The sequence below is a fragment of the Vulpes lagopus genome, chromosome 1 (genome assembly GCF_018345385.1).
Source record: "Vulpes lagopus strain Blue_001 chromosome 1, ASM1834538v1, whole genome shotgun sequence".
Classification (NCBI taxonomy): domain Eukaryota; kingdom Metazoa; phylum Chordata; class Mammalia; order Carnivora; family Canidae; genus Vulpes; species Vulpes lagopus.
Genome location: NC_054824.1, coordinates 160,194,470 through 160,217,448, shown reverse-complemented (window position 1 = coordinate 160,217,448; position 22,979 = coordinate 160,194,470). Strand labels below are relative to the sequence as shown.

The 22,979-nt window shown below is 38.1% G+C and overlaps 1 pseudogene; it reads left to right on the top strand.

Moving 5' to 3' along the window:
- The first annotated feature begins 2,758 nt into the window (after nucleotides 1-2,758).
- On the top strand, nucleotides 2,759-19,727 carry LOC121487690 (annotated as a pseudogene).
- The last annotated feature ends 3,252 nt before the right edge of the window (nucleotides 19,728-22,979 follow it).

Below are 22,979 nucleotides of genomic sequence, written 5' to 3'. Positions count from 1 at the left end.
ACAAGCCAAAGAAAGAAGGAAGGAAGGAAAGAGGGAAAGGAGGAAGCAACACTTACAGCATACCTAGCATTCTGTTTTCATAGGTGCTTTTCATAGCTTGAATCCTCCAGCCCTAGAACAGTCCTAGGAAAGTGACATAATTTTCTCTATTTTACAAAAGAATACAGAAAGATTAAATACATCAGCCCAAGATGGCAAGGCTAGTTGTTGGGTTAGGTAGGATGCAGGTTTTTCAAGTCCAGAAGATAGTGAGGCCCGGGGCTTAAAGCGTGTGTTCTAGAAAATCAGTCCTGGTCCCACCAAGTACTATCTATCTGTGTGCTTTCTGCCACATTCTTTAACCTCTTCATGCCCCATCACTGAAATGAGGATAAAGTAAATTACATGAGATAAGCTATATAAAATTAAAAAACTATTAACAAGTATTTTACAGAAACTGGTGGGAGTAGGTTGACCACCAACTGTGTTGTGGTTTTTGTTTTTTTCTTCCTAGATTTCTGTCTTAGTCTGTTCAGCCTGCTGTAACAGAATACCATAGACAGGCTGGTTTGTAACAACAGAGATTAATTTCTCAGAGTTCTGGAGTCTGGGAAGTTCAAAATCAAGGTTCTGGCAGATTTGGTGTCTGGTGAGGACTTCCTGAAGCATAGATAGCCATCTTCTAACTGTGTCTTCACATGGTGGAAGGGGTGAGGGAGCTCTCTGTTTTGTGTGTGTGTATGTGTTTATAAGGGCATTAATTCCATTCAGGAGGGCTCTCCTCTCATGGCCTAATAATCTCCCCCAAACCCCACCTCCTAATACCATTACATTAGTGATGAAAATTTCAATATATGAATTTTGAGGGGACACAAATCAGACTACAGCAATATCTTTTTAAAAATAAAGTTCAGGGGCACCTGGCTGGCTTAGTTGGTTAAGTGTCCGACTCTTGATTGCAGCTTGGGTCATCATGAAGTCAGGATCGTGGGATTGTGCCCTGTGTTGGGCTCTGCACTGGGCATGGATCCTTCTTAGAATTCTCCCTCTCCCTCTCCTTCTGCCCCACTTCCTCCCATTCATCTCTTTAGTGCTGGATGACATTCCATTGTCTGGATATACCCCCCAGTTTATCCACCCCCTACTAAAGAACATCTTAGTTGCTTCATGGTTTGGGAAATTATGAATAAAGCTGATACAAACTTATATGTGTAGGTTTTTGTGTGGATATAAGTTTTAAGCTTCAGTGAGTAAATGCTAAAGAGTACAATGTTGGATTATATGGTAAGAATATGTTTAGTTCTGTAAGAAACTATCAAACTATTTTCCAAAGTGGCCATACCACCAGCAATGAATAAGAGTTCCCCTTACTTCACATTCTCACCAATATTTGATGTTGGTGTTCTGGAATTTGGCCATTCTAGTAGGTGTGTAGTGGTAAGTCATTTTGTTTTAATATGCGTTTCCCTGATGACATATGACGTGGAACATCTTTTCATATGCTTATTTTTCATTGTGTATCTTTTTGGTGAGTTATTTGATGTTTGGTCTATTTTTTAATTGGATTGTTTGTTTTCTTATCATTAAGTTTTAAGAGTTCTTTGTATATTTTGGGTCACGGTTCTTCATCGGACATATGTTTTCCAAATTATTTTCTACTAATCTGTGACTTGTGTTTTTATTCTGTTGACAGTGTCTTTTGCAGAGGAGAAAATTTTAATTTGAATGAAATCCAGTTTATCAATTCTTTCATGGATCATGCTTTTGTTGTGGTATCTAAAAAGTCATCATGATGGGGCATCGTAGTGGCTCAGTCAGTTAAGTGTCCAACTTGGTTTCAACTCAGATCATGATATCAGGACTGGGAGATTGAGCCCTGTGTCAGGCTCCTCACTCAGCAGTGAGTCCACTTGAGATTCTTTTCTCCCTCTCCCTCTGCTCCTCCCCACCCACACAGTCTCTCTCCCTCTCAAATAATAAATAAATCTAAAAAAATTTTTTTTTTAAATAAAAAGTCATCACTGAACCCAAGGTCATCCAGATTTTCTCCTATATTATCCTCTAGGAACTTGATACTTTCATCTTTTACATTTTGAGTTAATTTTTGTAAAACATATGATGTTTATGTTTAAATTTTGTTTTTTTACATGTAGGTATCAAGTTGTTCCAGCACCATTTTTTGAAAAGACCATTTTTGTTCCATTGTATTGCCTTTGTCCCTTTGTCAAAGATTGGTTGACTATATCCATGTGGGTCTATCCCTGAGTTCTCTATTTTGTTCCATTGGCCTATTTGGTTTGTTGTTGTTGTTGTTGTTTAAATATTTTTATTTAGTTATTCATGAGAGACACACACAGAGAGAGAGGCAGAGACATAGGCAGAGAGAGAAGCAGGCTCCATGCAGAGAGACTGATGCGGGACTCGATCCCGGGAATCCAGGATCACAACCTGGGCCGAAGGCAGGGGCTAACCCGCTGAGCCACCCAGGGATCCCCCCCATTGACCTATTTGTCTAGTCTTTCACCAACACAAAATTTGCTTTTATTAACCATAGCTGGGAAATGTTTTTTTAAAAAAACTTCACTATTTCTTATTAAATGCCACAGCTACAACTTCTTGTCCAGGATCAAGCCTCAGAGACCTCTGGCCCTGAGATCTAGAAGAACTTTGTTTCTCCAGTGTCTGGTGGCTATGACCTCAGCAGGTAGTCTGAACTGGTCAGGCTTTTTAGCTCCCAGTTTCTTGTCTCCATTGGACTAGTCTTCAGGATGAGGAGGCCATGAAGCCTGAATCACAGTGGCTTTCAAAGATGCTTGATGATGGCCTCCGGGGGCAGTTTGTCCCCAGGGGCCAGGTACATGTGTAGGTAGTACTTGTAGCACGTGAGCCACATGCTAGCCTTTCCTTGGCTGCGCTCTTCATTGGTGAGGATTTATACAGCCAAGTGGATATGCCTACCTGGAGTATGAGGACTACTTCATTTACCTGCTTCTAGGCTTACCTGTTTGGGTTTTTCCCCTATGTCCATCCACAAGAGAGTGAACCATGCTTGTGGTGTGCACATCCTTAGGCCTCAGAGTGGTCAGAGCAGCAGTTTGCCTCAAGGATAGGAAAGGTTGGGAGAGGGGATGGCTCTGAATATTGTTTGGATGTGTAAGTTAAGGTGTTGATGCACATTCAGGTGAGATCCTTCAATGTGTAGGAGGAACCAAGGATAGGGTTGAGGGTCAGGTTAGGAGCAGACTTTTCGCACCATCATTTTCCATACTAACTTTGAAAAGGACAAGAATTTCAAATTTGTAACAGCCTTTCAAATCATTATGAGGGCATATTTGTCAAAGTAAGAGGGCAGAATATATTTTATTTAACAGCTTGATACTTCATTTTAACCTTTACACACCTAGGTATACAGTGTAGGACCTCCCTTTGTCCTCTACCTATGGATCTACAAATTTTGGGGGTAGATCTGTTGGTGAGTGATAGATCTGGGACCAAAATTCAATATTCTTTGCTTCTTTGTCAAAGATCTCACAATACTCCCCCGCCCCCTTTCTAGAGTGAGGGTAGCTGCAGAAGGAAAGGAAGAGAGTGAGAGAATGTCTTTTTTTTTTTTTAATAAATTTATTTTTTATTGGTGTTCAATTTACCAATATGCAGAATAACACCCAGTGCTCATCCTGTCAAGTGCCCCCTCCAGTGCCTGTCACCCATTCACCCCCACCCCCTGCCCTCCTCCCCTTCCACCACCCCTAGTTCATTTCCTAGAGTTAGGAGTCTTTATGTTCTGTCTCCCTTTCTGATATTTCCCACACATTTCTTCTCCCTTCCCTTATATTCCCTTTCATTATTATTTATATTCCCCAAATGAATGAGAACATATGTTTGTCCTTCTCCGATTGACTTACTTCACTCAGCATAATACCCTCCAGTTCCCTCCACGTTGAAGCAAATGGTGGGTATTTGTCATTTCTAATGGCTGAGGAATATTCCATTGTATACATAGACCACATCTTCTTTATCCATTCACCTTTCGATGGACACCGAGGCTCCTTCCACAGTTTGGCTATTGTGGACATTGCTGCTAGAAACATCGGGGTGCAGGTGTCCGAGCGTTTCATTGCATCTGAATTGTTGGGGTAAATCCCCAACAGTGCAATTGCTGGGTCGTAGGGCAGGTCTATTTTTAACTCTTTGAGGAACCTCCACACAGTTTTCCAGAGTGGCTGCACCAGTTCACATTCCCACCAACAGTGCAGGAGGGTTCCCTTTTCTCCGCATCCTCTCCAACATTTGTTGTTTCCTGCCTTGTTAATTTTCCCCATTCTCACTGGTGTGAGGTGGTATCTCATTGTGGTTTTGATTTGTATTTCCATGATGGCAAGTGATGCAGAGCATTTTCTCATGTGCATGTTGGCCATGTCTATGTCTTCTTCTGTGAGATTCCTGTTCATGTCTTTTGCCCATTTCATGATTGGATTCTTTGTTTCTTTGCTGTTGGGTTTAATAGTTCTTTATAGATCTTGGAAACTAGCCCTTTATCTGATACGTCATTTGCAAATATCTTCTCCCATTCTGTAGTTTGTCTTTTAGTTTTGTTGACTGTATCCTTTGCTGTGCAAAAGCTTCTTATCTTGATGAAGTCCCAATAGTTCATTTTTTGCTTTTGTTTCTTTTGCCTTCAAGGATGTATCTTGCAAGAGGTTACTGTGGCTGAGTTCAAAAAGGGTGTTGCCTGTGTTCTCCTCTAGGATTTTGATGGAATCTTGTCTCACATTTAGATCTTTCATCCATTTTGAGTTTATCTTTGTGTATGGCGCAAGGGAGTGGTCTAGTTTCATTCTTCTGCATGTGGATGTCCAATTTTCCCAGCACCATTTATTGAAGAGACTGTCTTTCTTCCAATGGATAGTCTTTCCTCCTTTATCGAATATTAGTGGACCATAAAGTTGAGGGTCCACTTCTGGGTTCTCTATTCTGTTCCATTGATCTATGTGTCTGTTTTTGTGCCAGTACCACACTGTCTTGACCACAGTTTTGTAGTACAACCTGAAATCTGGCATTGTGATGCCCCCAGCTATAGTTTTCTTTTTTAAAATTCCCCTGGCTATTCGGGGTCTTTTCTGATTCCACACAAATCTTAAAATAATTTATTCTAACTCTCTGAAGAAAGTCCATGGTATTTTGATAGGGATTGCATTAAATGTGTACATTGCCCTGGGTAACATTGACATTTTCACAATATTAATTCTGCCAATCCATGAGCATGGAATATTTTTCCATCTCTTTGTGTCTTCCTCAATTTCTTTCACAAGTGTTCTATAGTTTTTAGGGTATAGATCCTTTACCTCTTTGGTTAGGTTTATTCCTAGGTATCTTATGCTTTTGGGTGCAATTGTAAATGGGATTGATTCCTTAATTTCTCTTTCTTCAGTCTCATTGTTAGTGTATAGAAATGCCACTGATTTCTGGGCATTGCTTTTGTATCCTGCCATGCTACCAAATTGCTGTATGAGTTCTAGCAATCTTGGGGTGGAGGCTTTTGGGTTTTCTATGTAGAGTATCATGTCATCGCGAAGAGGGAGAGTTTGACTTCTTCTTTGCCAATTTGAATGCCTTTCATGTCTTTTTGTTGTCTGATTGCTGAGGCGAGGACTTCCAGTACTATGTTGAATAGCAGTGGTGAGAGTGGACATCCCTGTCTGGTTCCTGATCTTAGGGGAAAGGCTCCCAGCGCTTCCCCATTGAGAATGATATTTGCTGTGGGCTTTTCGTAGATGGCTTTTAAGATGTTGAGGAATGTTCCCTCTATCCCTACACTCTGAAGAGTTTTGATCAGGAATGGATGCTGTATTTTGTCAAATGCTTTCTCTGCATCTAATGAGAGGATCATATGGTTCTTGGTTTTTCTCTTGCTGATATGATGAACCACATTGATTGTTTTACGAGTGTTGAACCAGCCTTGTGTCCCGGGGATAAATCCTACTTGGTCATGGTGAATACTTTTCTTAATGTACTGTTGGATCCTATTGGCTAGTATCTTGTTGAGAATTTTTGCATCCATGTTCATCAGGGATATTGGTCTGTAATTCTCCTTTTTGGTGGGGTCTTTGTCTGGTTTTGGAATTAAGATGATGCTGGCCTCATAGAATGAATTTGGAAGTACTCCATCTCTTTCTATCTTTCCAAACAGCTTTAGTAGAATAGGTATGGTTTCTCCTTTAAACGTTTGATAGAATTCCCCTGGGAAGCCATCTGGCCCTGGACTCTTGTGTCTTGGGAGGTTTTTGATGACTGCTTCAATTTCCTCCCTGGTTATTGGCCTGTTCAGGTTTTCTATTCCTTCCTGTTCCAGGTTTCGTAGTTTGTGGCTTTCCAGGAATGTGTCCGTTTCTTCTAGATTGCCTAATTTATTGGCGTACAGCTGTTCATAATATGTTTTTAAAATCGTTTGTATTTCCTTGGTGTTGGTAGTGATCTTTCCTTTCTCATTCACGATTTTATTAATTTGAGTCTTCTCTCTCTTCTTTTTAATAAGGTTGGCTAATGGTTTATCTATCTTATTAATTCTTTCAAAGAACCAACTCCTGGTTCTGTTGATCTGTTCCACAGTTCTTCTGGTCTCGATTTCGTTGAGTTCTGCTCGAATCTTTATTAACTCTCTTCTTCTGCTGGGTGTAGGATCTATTTGCTGTTTTTTTCTCTAGCTCCTTTATGTGTAAGGTGAGCTTCTGTATTTGAGTTCTTTCCAGTTTTTGAATGGATGCTTGTATTGCGATGTATTTCCCCCTCAGGACTACTTTTGCTGCATCCCAAAGATTTTGAACGGTTGTATCTTCATTCTCATTAGTTTCCATGAATCTTTTTAATTCTTCCTTAATTTCCTGTTTGACCCTTTCATCTTTTAGCAGGATGGTCCTTAACCTCCACGTGTTTGAGGTCCTTCCAAACTTCTTGTTGTGATTTAGTTCTAATTTCAAGGCATTATGGTCTGAGAATATACAGGGGACTATCCCGATCTTTTGGTATCAGTTCAGACCTGATTTGTGACCCAGTATGTGGTCTATTCTGGAGAAAGTTCCATGTGCACTTGAGAAGAATGTGTAATCAGTTGAGTTTGGATGTAAAGTTCTGTAGATATCTGTGAAATCCATTAGTCCAGTGTATCATTTAAAGCTCTCGTTTCTTTGGAGATGTTTTGCTTAGAAGACATATGGAGTATAGAAAGAGCTAGATAGAAGTCACCAAGTATAAGTGTATTATTATCAAAGTATTTCTTCAGTTTGGTTATTAATTGATTTAAATATTTGGCAGTTCCCATATTTGGGGCATATATATTGAGGATTGTTAAGTCCTCTTGTTGGATAGATCCTTTAAGTATGATATAGTGTCCCTCTTCATGTCTTACTACAGTCTTTGGGGTAAATTTTAATTTATCTGATATAAGGATGGCTACCCCTGCTTTCTTTTGAGGACCATTTTAATGGCAAATGGTCTCCAACCTTTTATTTTCAGGCTGTAGGTGTCCTCTGTCTAAAATGAGTCTCTTGTAGACAGCAAATAGATGGGTCCTGCTTTTTTATCCAGTCTGAAACCCTGCACCTTTTGATGGGGTCATTAAGCCTGTTCACATTCAGAGTTACTATTGACAGATATGAGTTTAGGGTCATCATGATATCTATTCAGTCCTTGTTTTTGTGGATTGTTCCACTGAACTTCTTCTTAAAGGGGAATTTTAAGAGTCCCCCTTAAAATTTCTTGCAGAGCTGGTTTGAAGGTCGCATAATCTTTCAGTTCCTTCCTGTTTTGGAAGCTCTTTATCTCTCCTTCCATTTTGAATGAGAGCCTTGCTGGATAAAGTATTCTTGGTTGCATGTTCTTCTCATTTAGGACCCTGAATATATCCTGCCAGCCCTTTCTGGCCTGCCAGGTCTCTGTGGAGAGGTCTGCTGTTACCCTAATACTCCTCCCCATAAAGGTCAGGGATTTCTTGTCTCTTGCTGCTTTAAGGATCTTCTCTTTATCTTTGGAATTTGCAAGCTTAACTATTAAATGTCGAGGTGTTGAACGGTTTTTATTGATTTTAGGGGGGGATCTCTCTATTTCCTGGATCTGAATGCCTGTTTCCCAGATTAGGAAAGTTTTCAGCTAGGATTTGGTAAAATTAACATTCTGGCCCTCTGGCCCTTTCAGCGCCCTCGGGAACCCCAATTAAACGTAGGTTTTTCTTCCTCAGGCTGTCGTTTATTTCCCTTAATCTATCTTCATGTTCTTTTTATTGTTTGTCTCTTTTTTCCTCAGTTTCCCTCTTTGCCATCCACTTGTCTTCTATGTCACTCACTCATTCTTCCACCTCGTTAACCCTCGTCGTTAGGACTTCTAGTTTGGATTGCATCTCATTCAATTGATTTTTCATTTCTGCCTGATTAGCTTTAAATTCTGCAGTCATGAAGTCTCTTGAGTCCTTTATGCTTTTTTTAGAGCCACCAGTAGCTGTATAATAGTGCTTCTGAATTGGCTTTCTGACATTGAATTGTAATCCAGATTTTGTAACTCTGTGGGAGAGAGGACTGTTTCTGATTCTTTTTTTTGACGTGAGTTTTCCTTCTAGTCATTTTGCTCAGTGTACAGTGGCCAAAAGCAAGTTGTTTTGGGAAAAGGAGAAATAGAGAGAAAGAAGGAAAGAAAAGAGAAAAATAAAAAAGAAAAAAAGGAAGAAAAAAGAAAAAAGAGAAGAAAAAGAGAAAAAGAAAGAAAGGAAAAAAAGGGTGGGGGAAGGAAATAAATCAAAAAGCAAAAAGCAAGCAAGCAAGCAAACAAAACAAACAAACAAACAAACAAAAAACCACGGGGGAGTATCTCTGATTCTGTGTACTTTAAGTCCCTTGACTTCCCCTGGAACTGGTCGGTCCAGCTGGTCTTCTGGGGGAGGGGCCTGCTGTGCTGATTCTCAGGTGTTAGCACTTGGGGGAGCTGCTCTGCCCCTGCCTGATGCAGGGCTCAGTGGGGGTTGTTTACCCCGTGAGGCCTCAGGAGGAACAACCGCAGTGGCGGGGGCAGCTCTGGGACCCTGGAGTCAGCTCCCACAGTAGCTCCGGGGCTCTCCGTCTGCAGGGCCTGGAGGCTCCCGGGCGGGGCCGCTGATCTGCTCAGCTCGGGCAGGAGCGTCCTCGCTGTCCTGGGCCCTCCCGGCCTCTGCCTGTCCTGGGGGAGGCTGGATCCTGGGCTGTGTCCCGGCGCCCTGTGCTCCGGGGCCTGCGCTGTTGGATTCGCCTCCCGCCCCGCAGCCCCCTCCGCGGAGCCGCCGCCCGAGCCCCTCCGAGCTGTTCCCGGAGCCGCGCAGCCCCCTCCGCGGAGCCGCCGCCCGAGCCCCCCCCCCCCCCCCCCGAGCTGCTCCGGGTCCCGCCGTGCGCGCTGCAGCCCTTAGGGAGCTCGGCGCACTCTCCCGGGGGCGCAGGTGCCTGTTAGTGTCCCAGGGAGCCTGAGTGTATCCCCGCCCTCCTGGGTCCTGCTCCAACTCCCTGCGGGCCCCTTTCTGCCTGGGAAGGTTGGTGCAGCTCCTGCTCCTCCGGGACGGGGCTCTCCTGTCCTGGGGACACTCGCCCCGGCCTCAGCCCGGCTCCTCGCGGGGCCCCTCCCCTTTGGAGGCCTTTTGTTTCTTTATTTCTTTTTCCCCCCGTCTTCCTACCTTGATAGAAGCTTCTCACTGTAGCGTTCCAGCTGGTCTCTCTTTAAATCTCAGGCCGAATTCGTAGATTTTCAGGATGATTTGAAGGTTATCTAGGTAATTTGGTGGGGACAGGTGATTTGGGGACCCTACTCTTCCGCCGTCTTGCCCCTCCTCGAGAATGTCTTAACCATGTTCCACACTCAACACAGAGCCCAACACGGGGCCCAATATCACAGCCTTGAAATCATGACCTGCACCAAAATCAAGAGATGGATGTTGAGCTGACTGAGCCACCCAGGTGCCATTTCTTTCAACTCTTTTAATGAGCTCAGCTCACCCTTACTAAAACAACCACTTCTACTAGATTTCTTCCTGTTTTCCCCTGCTGGTCAAGTGTGAAATCTAAGGTTGAATCAGAGAAAGTATTCTTATTCTCAATTAAGTTAAAGTACAGTTTGTTTTGGGCCCTCAGTCTCCCCTGGCTCTTCTCTTCTCAGACACCAGTAACTTATGCTGTGGTCCATGAATTCACACTTTTTCTAAAACTCATCCAAAAGATGACCCAAGGGTAGGCCCAGGGGATACTGACAGAGCTTGGATGGGTAGGCTGGAGTGCCTAAGCATGTCTTCATAGCTCATCGTATTATGGAACACAGCCAGAGGTGGAAACAGGGAGGAAGGTTTGGGCTGAGGGTGTGAGGACTAGCTCTCTCATCCTACCACATTCAAATACAGAACTCTGAGAAGAGTCTACAAATTCTGAACTTGAAGTTGGTCTTCCAAACTATTACAATCTATGTAAGATGATAAAACATATTTAATTTAACAGCCTCTTAGTTTGACTTAGAACTTTCCAATATTTAGAATATAGTACATGGCTCTTCATTTATTTTTCCACACCCAGACCTGAGAATATTAGAAGTAGATCTGCTTAGAAGGATGTTTCCCCCATCAGATAGGCTTCTTTTCTTTCTGGGTAATACCTGGTGAAGTTTCCATCCTAAAGTCTACTGTCTGAGGTAGTTAGAGATTTCCAAATATGACCACTGGCTGATCTTTACTATCTTGCTGGTTTAAGGTAAGAGGTCGTATAGAGCTTTTCAAAATGGGCCTCAGTTTGTATTGATTCTGTGTTATCTTAGGTCCTTCCTGAAGTTTTCCTGTATCCTTGTATGTTGAGAATTAGCAGAAAAGAATAAAGTCCTCTGCACTCCACTCATTTTTTTTTCACTCCAACCTCAAAAACACCTATACACATATGTATAGAGCCACACAAGATTCCTATAAAAACTGGAAAAAAAAACTAGAAAAAATATCACTGATGTTTTCAGGAACTTCTTTCCTCCTATTAATGCTCTAGGGCATTTTACTTAAAAGAAAACAAAGAAACAAACAAACAAAAAAACACCATTAAGACAAAAAAAAGGGAAGGGTTCTTGTCAGAACATGTAAAAGAAAATTCAAAAATAACTCATATTCTCATATTTCCCTACAGAGATGATGCAAGCATTATACAGTTAAGGAACTGCTGACACCAATAACATGATTTCTGGTTCTTTGCTCTTCTTCTTTCCTATCAATGTTTTCTCAAGCCTAGGTTCTGGTCAGTGACTCTGTGACCTTGTAAACAAAAACCCTACGATGCCTACAAGAAAAGCTTAGCACGATGTCCTCCTTTACTTATATTGCACTTATATTTTTATATACATATATACTCATAGGGTCTTATGTTCTATAAATTGCTTTTAAAATTTTCCTGGTATGGTGAAAGGGATTGAAGGAGATAAAGATGGGATAAATGCAATTAAGAGTATATCAAAATTTAGAAGCTAACCAAATAATGTTGATAAATTTGGGCATAACTCAACAGGTTTTATTTTTATTTTTTTTTCTTTTTCTCAACAGGTTTTAAAAGTATCAAGACATTAAGATAATTCAGCAGTCCATTCATTCATTCAACTAGTATTTCTGTTTCTTTTTTTCTACACTAACAAAAAGGATTAAAGCAGCTGGTGTTCACTCACAAGGATTGTGTACACTATTCTGGACAATATAAGATTGTGATACAACAGGTCACAAAACTACTAGGGAAGGAAAACATGTATCTGAGCAGTTAGAACAATATAAGTCTTTATCAGATATTGTACCCTCAGTTTTACCTCATTTCCCCAATCCATATTCTATATTATGACCAGAGTTATCTCTCTATAATGAAAATCTCATCACATAAATATGCTTAAAGCCCTTTATGGTTCTCTATTACTTATTGGAAGAAAGTGAAGTGCTTTAGCAACGTGTGTACAGTGTTTGTGATCTTGTCTAGGTCCACCTTTCCAGACTTATCTCCAGTTACCATCTCTCCTTCCGGTGTATACAATGGGAGCATCTGGATAGCCATGAAACTCAATTTTGTCTTACTTAGCTTTGACTTCCCAGTGTTAGAGGATTTAGGGACACCTTATTTTTAATTAACTCAGCCTTTTCCCACCCATCAATCTCTTTTCTAAACTATTTTATTATAGAATTTAGCACATACAGAAAATTTCATAAAACAAATGAATGGCTTAATAAGATATTGTGAAAAGAACATTCATATATTTATTATCAAATTAAAAAACTAGAATTTGCTGGCTCATCAGAAGCCCTCTGCATTCCCTTAATTGCATCCTCTTGTCTCCTCTTCAAAGGTAAACACTCACCCCCCCATCTTTTCATCTATTCTCAGCACAAGCCACCATCCCCACATTCCACCTCATCTCTGTTATCTTTCTTCTTTTTATTTTTTTACTTTTTTATTTTATTGGAGTTCAATTTGCCAACATATAGCATAACACCCAGTGCTCCCTCCTCATTGCCCATCACCCAGTCACCCCAACCCCCTGCTCACTTCCCCTTCCACTACCCCTTGTTCATTTCCCAGAGTTAGGTGTCTCTCATATTTTGTCACTCTCACTGATATTTTCACTCATTTTCTCTTTTACCTTTAATCCCTTTTATTAATTTTTGTATTCCCCAAATGAATGAGGCCATATAATGTTTGTCCTTTTCCGATTGTTATCTTTCTTCTGACCTCATATACCCCTCTTTCTCTCTCTGATCTTTATTTATTTTTTAGATTTTTAAATTTAAATTCAATTTGCCAACATATAGCATAACACCCAGTGCTTATCCCATCAAGTGCCCGCTCTGATCTTTAAAATTTTTTGATGCTTATTCTTTCTTATTTTATTTAAAAATTTTTTTATTTGAGTATAGTTGACACACAGTGTTATGTTAGTTTCAGCTGTGTGACATTGTGATTCTGTATGTATGCTGTAGTATGCTATGTATTCTCTATATTATTGTGTATGTTTTACCTTTATAGTTAAAATCTCATTATAGATGCTCAATGTTTATTGATTGGGTAACTAGTGACTGAGTGAAAGGCAAACATAATAGAGCAAGTAATAGGCAGAAATTTACTCAGCCAGAGAAAGGGAAAAAGAATATAATCTACACAAAGAGAGAGAGAGAGAGAGAGAGAGAGAGAGAGAGAGAAGCAAGATATTGTGCGAGGTAGTGTACATGAATATTCAAGAGTTTCACACACTGAAAATCTCAAAGTCCTTCTTTATTATTCACTTCTTCACACCATAATAAATGTTAGGAATTCCAGATATGCATATGATTTAATCTTCATGCACTTTAATGTCTCTGGTTTTGGATAAAGATGGCATTTAGGCCCAAGTTGTACATGTCTCTCTTCAGCATTTCACTCTAGAGAAAGCATGGCCAGAATATGGGCCAGACTACGGGATGAACTCCTGACATGGATACTTCAGGAATAATTTTACATTTTCATCCCTGAAATGGATGAAATGAAATGAAGTTACATTTCATTCCAATGTAATTGGAAGAGGTTACACTGAAAATCCTTTCCCACTTAATGATGGAATAATACGATGATTAAGTCTGCATTTTTATTTAGAAATTACCTTGACATTGAAACTCAGTAGTTCAAGGATGACCCTTAGAAACCCAGATTAAAAATAAAAATGAGAACTAAAAAAAAAAAAAAAGAAACCTCTCAGAAAACTCAGTGGCCACATATTACAGAATATCGGCAACAATAACAGACTTTGGAGGGGATGGGGATCTAATACCATAGTTATTATGATATAAGGTTATAATTCAAGTATCTTCTAGACTCCACCTAGTAAATATAGTTGAGGCTTTTAGTCAATCTATCTCCATCTTTTCAAGTCTTGGATGGAATAATAAATATTAAACATGTAAACTTGAAAAAAATAAACATGTAAACTTGAATAATCTTGTCTTGCTATTCACATACTGTTCAGTGATTCTCTCCACCATATCCATATTTTTTTGTGAAATTTAACTTATTCTTTGAGGTTCAAATAAAACATGTCTTCTATATGAAATCTATCTTGATACCACATGAAAGTTAGAGCTTTGTCTATTCTGATCCCACAACTTTTTTTTCTTAAAGTATTTAATACATTGGATTTTGAAGGTGCATTTATCTGCCCCAAAGAATTATAAGCTCTTCAGCTTTAAGGACTGAATTTTATTTAGTACTAAATCTATGGTAGGTGCTCAATAATTTGAGGGAATAAAAAGTACAAAGTGGTAAAATTTAAGAAACAGAATAAAAAGTAATGTACCGTCAGTACTGAAATGAATAACTTCTTTTTCCCAGGTACTAGATTAAATACTGACAAAAGGCATCCAGGAACTCACAGTTCAGTGGGAGAAACAGAAAAGTGAATACATGCAGTATTGATGGGAGGAAGATAGAGATGGGTAAGGTACTGTGGGAGCCAGAGAACCAGTCTTCAACTCAGACTGGGGAATAAGAAACAGATGTTCAAGTTAATTCATTAGGGACAGGTAGCCAGTCAGGTGGAAAAGGGGTAGAGATGGAGGGCATTCAAGACTCAGGAAACAGAAGCAGTGAAATCTTCTATCTCAATGAAAGCATAGTCATGTTTCTTCTTATACAAAGATTCCCTATTTCTTGCAACACAGGCTCTTCCAGTGAATAATGTATTTTGAATGATTTAGTCTCTTTTGGGTAAATGTTTCTCAGATTTCCTCTCCCCATCTCTACTCCTGCCCCCCTCTCTTTGCCAAGTGTAACCTCATGGCAACAGGTAAGACAAGTGATTGGAATGCATGCGGCATTCTCTAAAACCTTATTCTCATTCTCAGTGGAAAGCCACTCAGATATATTTCCTGCATTGGTGACCTTTCAGGTACAACTGGCTTCACTTAACCTTTTGAAGGACATGTAAGCACCTGTGGCTAGAATACACAGTATATGGCATTTATATGATATTTTAAATGTGGCAACTACTTCATCCAGATACTGGGTATTAACCAGACTACTGTTCCTAACAACACCTAAACATTTGGCCACATGTTTGAGTGTTTGAGTACCAAGGACAGGCCTTGGGAAATAAGGAAAGAACTTCAGGATCACCTGAGTACCATCCTTCAGGATTCCCAGGTATGTGCATCTGGATGTTTCCACTGAGACCCTTCCAGAACTAGAACTGGGGAACTTTAAAAAGCCCTGATATATTGCTAGAAATCTAGGAGACAGCATGTATGCAAGACTTGACCTGGGAAAAAAAGAAGGCTCTAGTCATTCCAGTCCATGTTTGGCTGACATTGAGTTCCTGCATAGGCAGGAAATGAAAGCTAAGACTGTTTGATAAATTGCTCGAGGTTTGAAGACATGTCTTCACACACAGATCCCACTGGCGAAGGGTGACATACAAGTAAAGCTTTTAGGAAAATCTTATGAAAGATTGTTGGCTGTCACTAAATAATACTGGTTCAAAGATGACCCTTAGAAGTCCAGATTAAAAATGAGAACTTAAAAAAAAGAAACCTATCAGAGAACTCAGTGGCCACATATTATAGAATGTCAGCAACAATAACAAACTTTGGAGGGGATGGGGATCTGATACCATAGTTATTATAATATAAAATATAGTATCTAAAGTATCTACTTTCAACAAAAATAAGACATGCAAAAAAATGAAAATATGACACATACACAGGAATAAAGGAGAGCTAAGGGAAAATGCCCCTGAAGGAAAACCAATCATGGACTTAGTAGACAAGGCTTTAAATCAGTTATTATAAAAATATTAAGATAATAATATAACTATAGGAAAGTATGACAATAATATCTTACCAATTGGAGAATAGCAATAAAAAGGAATTAAAAAAATAACTCAGACATTCTAGAGTTGAAAAGTACAAAATTGAAATTAAAAAGTTCACTAGAGGTGCTAAAATAATTGAGCCTGCAGAAGAAGGAATCAATGAGTTTGAAGATAGGCCAATTAAGATTGTCCAGTCCTTAGAAACAGAAAGAAAAAGAATGAAAAAAAAAAAAGAGTGGTACCTCAGAGACCTGCAAACACACTCAAGCATATAAACATATGAAAAATTAGTGTCTAAGAAGGAAAGAAAAGAGAATGGGGCAGAAAGAATACTTGAAGAAATAATAACCCCAAACTTCCAAAATTTGATGAAAAGCATTAATAAATCAACATATCCCCAAACCCCGTAAACTATAAGATAAACTCAGAGAGATCTACACAAAGATACTTCATAAACAAACATTTGAAAGACAAAGAATCTTGAAAGCAAGAAGAAAAATAACTAATCACATATAAAGGATACTCATCGAAACCATAGAAGCCAGAAGGAAGTGGGATGACATATTCAAAATACTAAAGAAAGAGACTGTCAGCCAAAAATGATATATCCAGTAAAACTATCCTTCACAAATGAAGGGGAAATTAAGATATTCCCAGATAAAAAAATTCTGAGACACTTTGTTATTAGCGGAGTTATCCAATAAGAAATACTAAAGCCCGTCAGGCTAAAAAGAAAAGACACCAGATGGTAACTCAAATCCACATGAATAAATAAAGAGCACTAGAAAAGGTAAATAGGTAGATAAATATAAGACAGTATAAACATATTTTTGTTTCTCTTTTATTCTTTTATCTGATTTAAAAGATAACTGCATAAAGCAATAACTATAAAACTGTTGTACTTGGAATGTATAAATATATAATCTGTATGAAAATAATAATACAAAAAAGGGAGAGGGAGTAGAGGTATATCAAAGCAAAGGTTTTATATACTATTGAATAAGGTTAATATTAACCTGAACTAGATTGTTTTAAGTTAAAATACTAATTGAATCTCTAAGGCAACCACTATTAAAATAAAAAATATAATAAGAGAAACAACAAGGAAATCAAATGAGTACAATAGAAAATATGTATTTAACACAAAAAAATACAGTAACAGAAAAACAAAGGAGCAAAAAGACATAAGCCATATATTAAAAACAAGAGCAAAATGCCATATATAAATCATACCTATCAGCAATTATAATAAAGATAAGTGAATTAAACACTCCTATCAAAAGGTATAGGTTTGCAGAATATATGAAAACATAATACAATCCATTTATATTTTGTGTACAAGAAACATGCTTTAAATTCAAAGACACAAATAGGTTGTAAGTAAGAGTTCAATCCCCAAAATAAGTAAAAAAAAAAAAAAAAAAAAAAGAAAGAAAAAAAGTAAAAGAGTTCAATCCCAAAAACTCAACAAAGAATTAGAAGAACAAAACTAATCAACTAAATCTAACATCTACAAAATGTTCCACTCAACAATTGCAGAATATACATTTTTATTCAGTGCATATAAACATTTGTCAGGATAAATTATATGCTAAACTGTAAAACAGGCATCAGTAAATTTCATTGATTTATACCTATACCAGTTATTTTCTTTGACACCACTGGAATTATATTAGGTATCAAGAATGAGAAGGAAATTTGGGAAATTCACAAATATATAGAAACTTATAACTAATGGATCAAAGAAGAAATCATGAGGGAAATTAGAAAATACAACGACAAGTATTCAAATAAAAAAAGAAAGTATACTAAAACTTATGGAATGCAGCTAAAGTAGTTCCTAAAAAAAAATTTATAGGTGCAAATAAGTGCCTATATTTTAAAAAGAGAAAGATCTCAAATTAATAAACTTTTACCTTAATAAATTCAGAAAAAAGCAAAAACCAAACTGAAAGCAAACAGAATGAAGAAAATAACAAAGATTAGAGTAGAAATAATTGAAATGGAGAACAGAAAAATAATAGAAAAAAAGTCTAAAAGTTAGTTTTCTGAAAAGTACAACAAAATTGAGAAGTCTAGCCATGCTAGCAAGATAAAAAGAGAGAATACTCAATTTGCTAGACTAACAAGGATATAAGAGGGACCATACTAGCAATATTAGAGAAGATTATAAGGGAATATGAAAAACTGTATGACAAGTCTTAAAACTTTAGGTGAAATGGACAAATTCCTAGGGCACAAACTACCAAAATAGCCTCAAGCAGAAATAAGAAATCTGAATAGACCCATACATATTAAGAGACTGAATTAGTAATTTAAAAACTTCATAAATAAAAATCCAAGTTCAGATGATTCCATTGGTGAATTCCACCAAACATTTAAAAAGAATTAATACAGTCTTTCACTGACTAGACTATTTGAAGCGGCTGCAGGGGAGGGAGGAGAGAAAGAAACACTTTACAATCATTCTATGAGGCCAGCATTATCCTGTTTTGAAAATCAGACAAGGATATCACAAAGAAAATGACAGACCAATATCTCTGATGGATGTAAATCTAAAAATCTTCAAAAAATACTAGCAAAATCCCGGGTGGCTCAGCGGTTTAGCACCACCTTCATTCAGCCCAGGGCATCATCCTGGAGACCTGGGATCGAGTCCCATATCGGGCTCCCTGTGTGGAGCCTGCTTCTCTGCCTCTCTCTCTCTGTATCTCTCATGGCTAAATAAATAAAATCTTAAAAAAAAAATACTAGCAAAATGAATCTAACAACACATAAGAAGGATTATACACCGTGACCAAGAGAAATTTATCCCAGGAATGCAATGTTACATTAACATGTGAAAATCGATAAAAGTAATATACTATTAATAAAACAAAGCATATGATCAATTAATACAAAAAATCACTGGACAAACTCCAATACTCTTTCACGATTTAAAAAAAAAAACAAACTTTGGGATCCCTGGGTGGCTCAGCGGTTTAGCACCTGCCTTTGGCCCTGGGACGTGATCCTGAAGTCCCAGGATTGAGTCCCAGGTCGGGCTCCCTGCATGGAGCCTGCTTCTCCCTCTGCCTGTGTCTCTGCCTCTCTCTCTCTCTCTCTCTCTCTCTCTCGTGTGTCTCTCATAAATAAATAAATAAATAAATAAATAAATCTTTAAAAAAATTGACACAGTAGAAACAAGGAAGCTTCCTTGTAGAGAAGCTACAAAAATTCCACTTCTAATTTCAAATTTTATGGTAAAAAACTGAATTTCTCTCTCTAAATCAGAAAAAGACTCTTATACCAACTCTATTCTATTAATTATTTCTCAACTTATTTGATCACAGAGTAACTTCTTTTCCATTAACATTATGAGAATATTTTGTCAAATAGGGATCTATCTTTCTATGTGTCGACATTCTAATAGAAATGCTAAAAGATGGTCAGCAGTCAGGGGTAGGGAGGGGAAGCAGCATATACAGACAAACCTCGTGAATCGCCTTCTCTGAGGCAGTCGTGCAGGCCCGGCTGCGGGGTTCCCGGGCACCCGCCTCCTGTATCACAAGTTCAGCGGCTTCACGCAGAAGTTGATTGGAACGTGGGCTTGGAAGCCTATAATAGCCCGCAGGGATTAAGGCCTGTGGTTTCCCCAGAAGCACCGCCTATCACTTTTGCCACACCAACCAAACTTGAGTTCTGATTTTACTGTATATGATTATGCTAGGAAAAACAAAGTTCCCTCTGGAACTTTGCAGAAGTTTTTCCAGAAGTCTGATGGTGTGCCCATCCACCTGAAACGAGGCCTACCTGACCAAATGCTTTACCGGACCACCACGGCACTGACATTGTGGGGGTGGGGATGGGGGACCATCTGCTGTCTGATTGCTCTCTACGTGGCTTCGCAGCGCAGAAACAAATGACTTAGGCTGCAGAGGACTGATTTGCTTTCTGGCATAAACCCTTTGAATTTTCATTTTTCACTGTTCTGTAAATATTTTTCTTTTTTACTTGAACGGTTTTCTTAATATTTTTCTAGAGAAGTAGAAAGATATTAAGGCAATATTTTGGTTTGTTTATGAAATACACATGGTCCATCAGAGCTCATTGGACGGTTAAAACTATTTTGTAAAGCCATGCTGCTGCTCCTTGGGCTCCTGACTTCCCTGGAGGTTCTAGAGGAAGGTTGCACATTTAGGCTTATTGGCAGCAGTCTATGCTGAAGTCCTTAGGGACCCACAGTTGTGTTTTTGAATATGGGGGGGAAGGGTGGGCAGAGGCTTTCCTGGATTTGGATGCTACCGAGGAAGAGAGAAGCCAAGGCCAGGAGCATGAAAGAGGGGTTTGCGCTAGTCGACACCGTGAGAATTTTTCCTTCTTGTGGTAAAATGTTAAGAAAAATTACATGCAATCTGCCTCTGTTCGTTGGAGAGTTTCTTTTCAAGGGTTATTTGCCTCATCTCAGATCTTTAGTGACATTTTATGTGTAATTGTTATGTACTTATTCCACCTCGGGAACAGATAACACCTGTTTAGTGTTGCACTTTAGACCAGTGTGTTTTATTAATGCAACTGTGACACAAAGTCTCCTTTATCTTTTCAAAATGTTATGGCTTTAAGTTATGATTTTTTTTTGATTGTGGAATAAATACATGAATGAAAAATCTCAAAAAAAAAAAAAAAACATCGTGAATCATACCAAACTATTTTTAGTCTTTGGTGTAATCAAAAGCCACTTTGGAATTGAATCTTTAAGGAACAGGATGTGATGGTTTTATTAAAAGTGAGGATTGGAAAGAAAACATTAAGTTGTGACCAGCAAAATATTTGTGAACATATTTTAGATGATTCAATTTTCCAAATCTTTGCAGTTATGTACAAGTTGACAAAAGTCAAATGCAATTAACTAGGGTAATATATGGGATATATGTACTAAATTAAGATACCATCTGAGATATTTGAGTATAAGGGATTGTAAATTCCCTCTTAACTACTAGAAGATTATAAAGGAATTATAAATCCCCTCTTTAAAAAATTTATTTCAAGTGACAGTAAACTACTAGGAATTTTGGCACACCAGTATGTCTGGATAGAACTAAGGTCAGAGCAAATTTTAAAAGAAACAAATCATCTTCAAAAACATTATCAAAGGCCCTGACATTTCCACTAATTTCTATGAAAAAAAATTCTCTTTATACCCACATACTTTTCTCTAATAAAGCCCAGTTTTATATAAATGGAATTATACAATATGTCGACTTTTATGTTCTGGTTCATTTTCTTAGCATGATGTTTCAATGTTAATCCATATTTAGCATATATTAGATTTTCATTCCTTTTTAACGCTGGATAATATTCCATTGCATGTATATACCACATTTTTTTAATGCATTCACCTGTTGATGAACACTTGGGTTGTTTCTACTTTCTGGTTTTATGTGAATACTGCTGCCATGAAAACTGGTACACAAGTACCTGTTTGAGGGATCCCTGGGTGGCGCAGCGGTTTGGCGCCTGCCTTTGGCCCGGGGCACGATCCTGGAGACCCGGGATCGAATCCCACATCGGGCTCCCGGTGCATGGAGCCTGCTTCTCCCTCTGCCTGTGTCTCTGCCTCTCTCTCTCTCTCTCTCTCTCTCTCTGTGACTATCATAGATAAAAAAAAAACAAAAAACAAAAAAACAAGTACCTGTTTGAATACCTGCTTTCAACTCTTTTGAGCGTATATCAAAGAGTGAAATTGCTGAAACATACGGTAATTCTGCTTAGCTTTTTGAGAAAAATGCCACCGTGTTTCCCATGGTAGCTATATCATTTTATATCCCCACCAGCAATACCAGCAATGCACAAGTGTTTCAATATCTCCACATCTTTACCAATACTTTTTATTTTTTCCTTTTTTTTAGGATAATAGTTATTTTAATAGGTGTCAAGTGGTATTTCATTGTTGTTTTGATTTTCGTTTCCCTATGGCTAGTGATGTTGAACATGTTTTCGTGTGTTTTATTGGCCATTTGTATATCTTCTTTAGAGAAATGTCTGTTCAAGTCTTTTGCTCATGTTTCAATTCTTTATTTTTTGTTGTTAGGTAGTAGGAGCTCTTTAAATATTCTGGATATTAGTCCCTTATTAGATATGTGCTTTGCAAATATTTTCTCCTATTCCATGAGTTACCTCTTCATTCTGTTGACAGCAACCTTTGATATACAACAGTTTATAATTTTGATGAAGTCTGATTTATCTACTCTTTTCTTGTCTAGGCCTTTGGTGTCATATACAAGAAATCATTGCCAAATCCAGTGTTATGTGATTTTTTTCCAGTGTTTTCTTCTAAGAGTCTTATTTCTTAGGTTTAAGTGTTTGATCCAATTGTCGTAATTTTTGTATATGGTATAAGGAAGCATACAATTTCACTGTTTTACACATGGATATCCAGTTTTCCCAGCACCAGTCATTAAAAAGACTGTCCAAAAAAAAAAAAAAAGACTGTCCTTTCCCCATTGAATGATCTTGGCATCCTTGTTAAAAATCAAGACTATATATTCAAGCTTATTTTGGATTCTCTATTCTGTTTCATTTGTCTATATTTCTGTCCTTATGCCAGTACCATACAATTTTGAGGACTATGTTTTGTAGTAAGTTTTGAGATCAAGAAAGGGAGTTCTTCCACTTTTGTTCTTCATTTTCAAGATTGTTTTAGCTATTCTGAGTCCCTTGAGATTTCATATACATTTTAAGATTGTTTTTTCTATATCTGCAAAAAAAAAAAAAAACCATTGGGATTTTGATAGGTATTGGATTAAATCTGTAGGTCACTTTAAGTAGTATTGTCATCTTAGCAGAATTAAATCTTCCAATCCATAAACGTGGGATGTTTTTCCATTTATTTATGTATTCTTTAAATTCTTTCAGTAAGTTTTATAACTTTTCATGCACAAATCTTTTGCTTCCTTGTTTAAATTCATCTGTAACTATTTTATTCATTTTGATACTATCGTAAATGGAACTGTTTACTTCCTTTTTGTATTAGTCATTGTTAGTGCATAGAAATACAACTGATTTTTGTGTGTTGGTTTTATAACCTGGAAATTTCCTTAATTCATTTGTCAGCATTAACAGGTGTGTGTGTGTGTGTGTGTGTGTGTGTGTGTGTATGCGTATGTGTGCTATCTTTA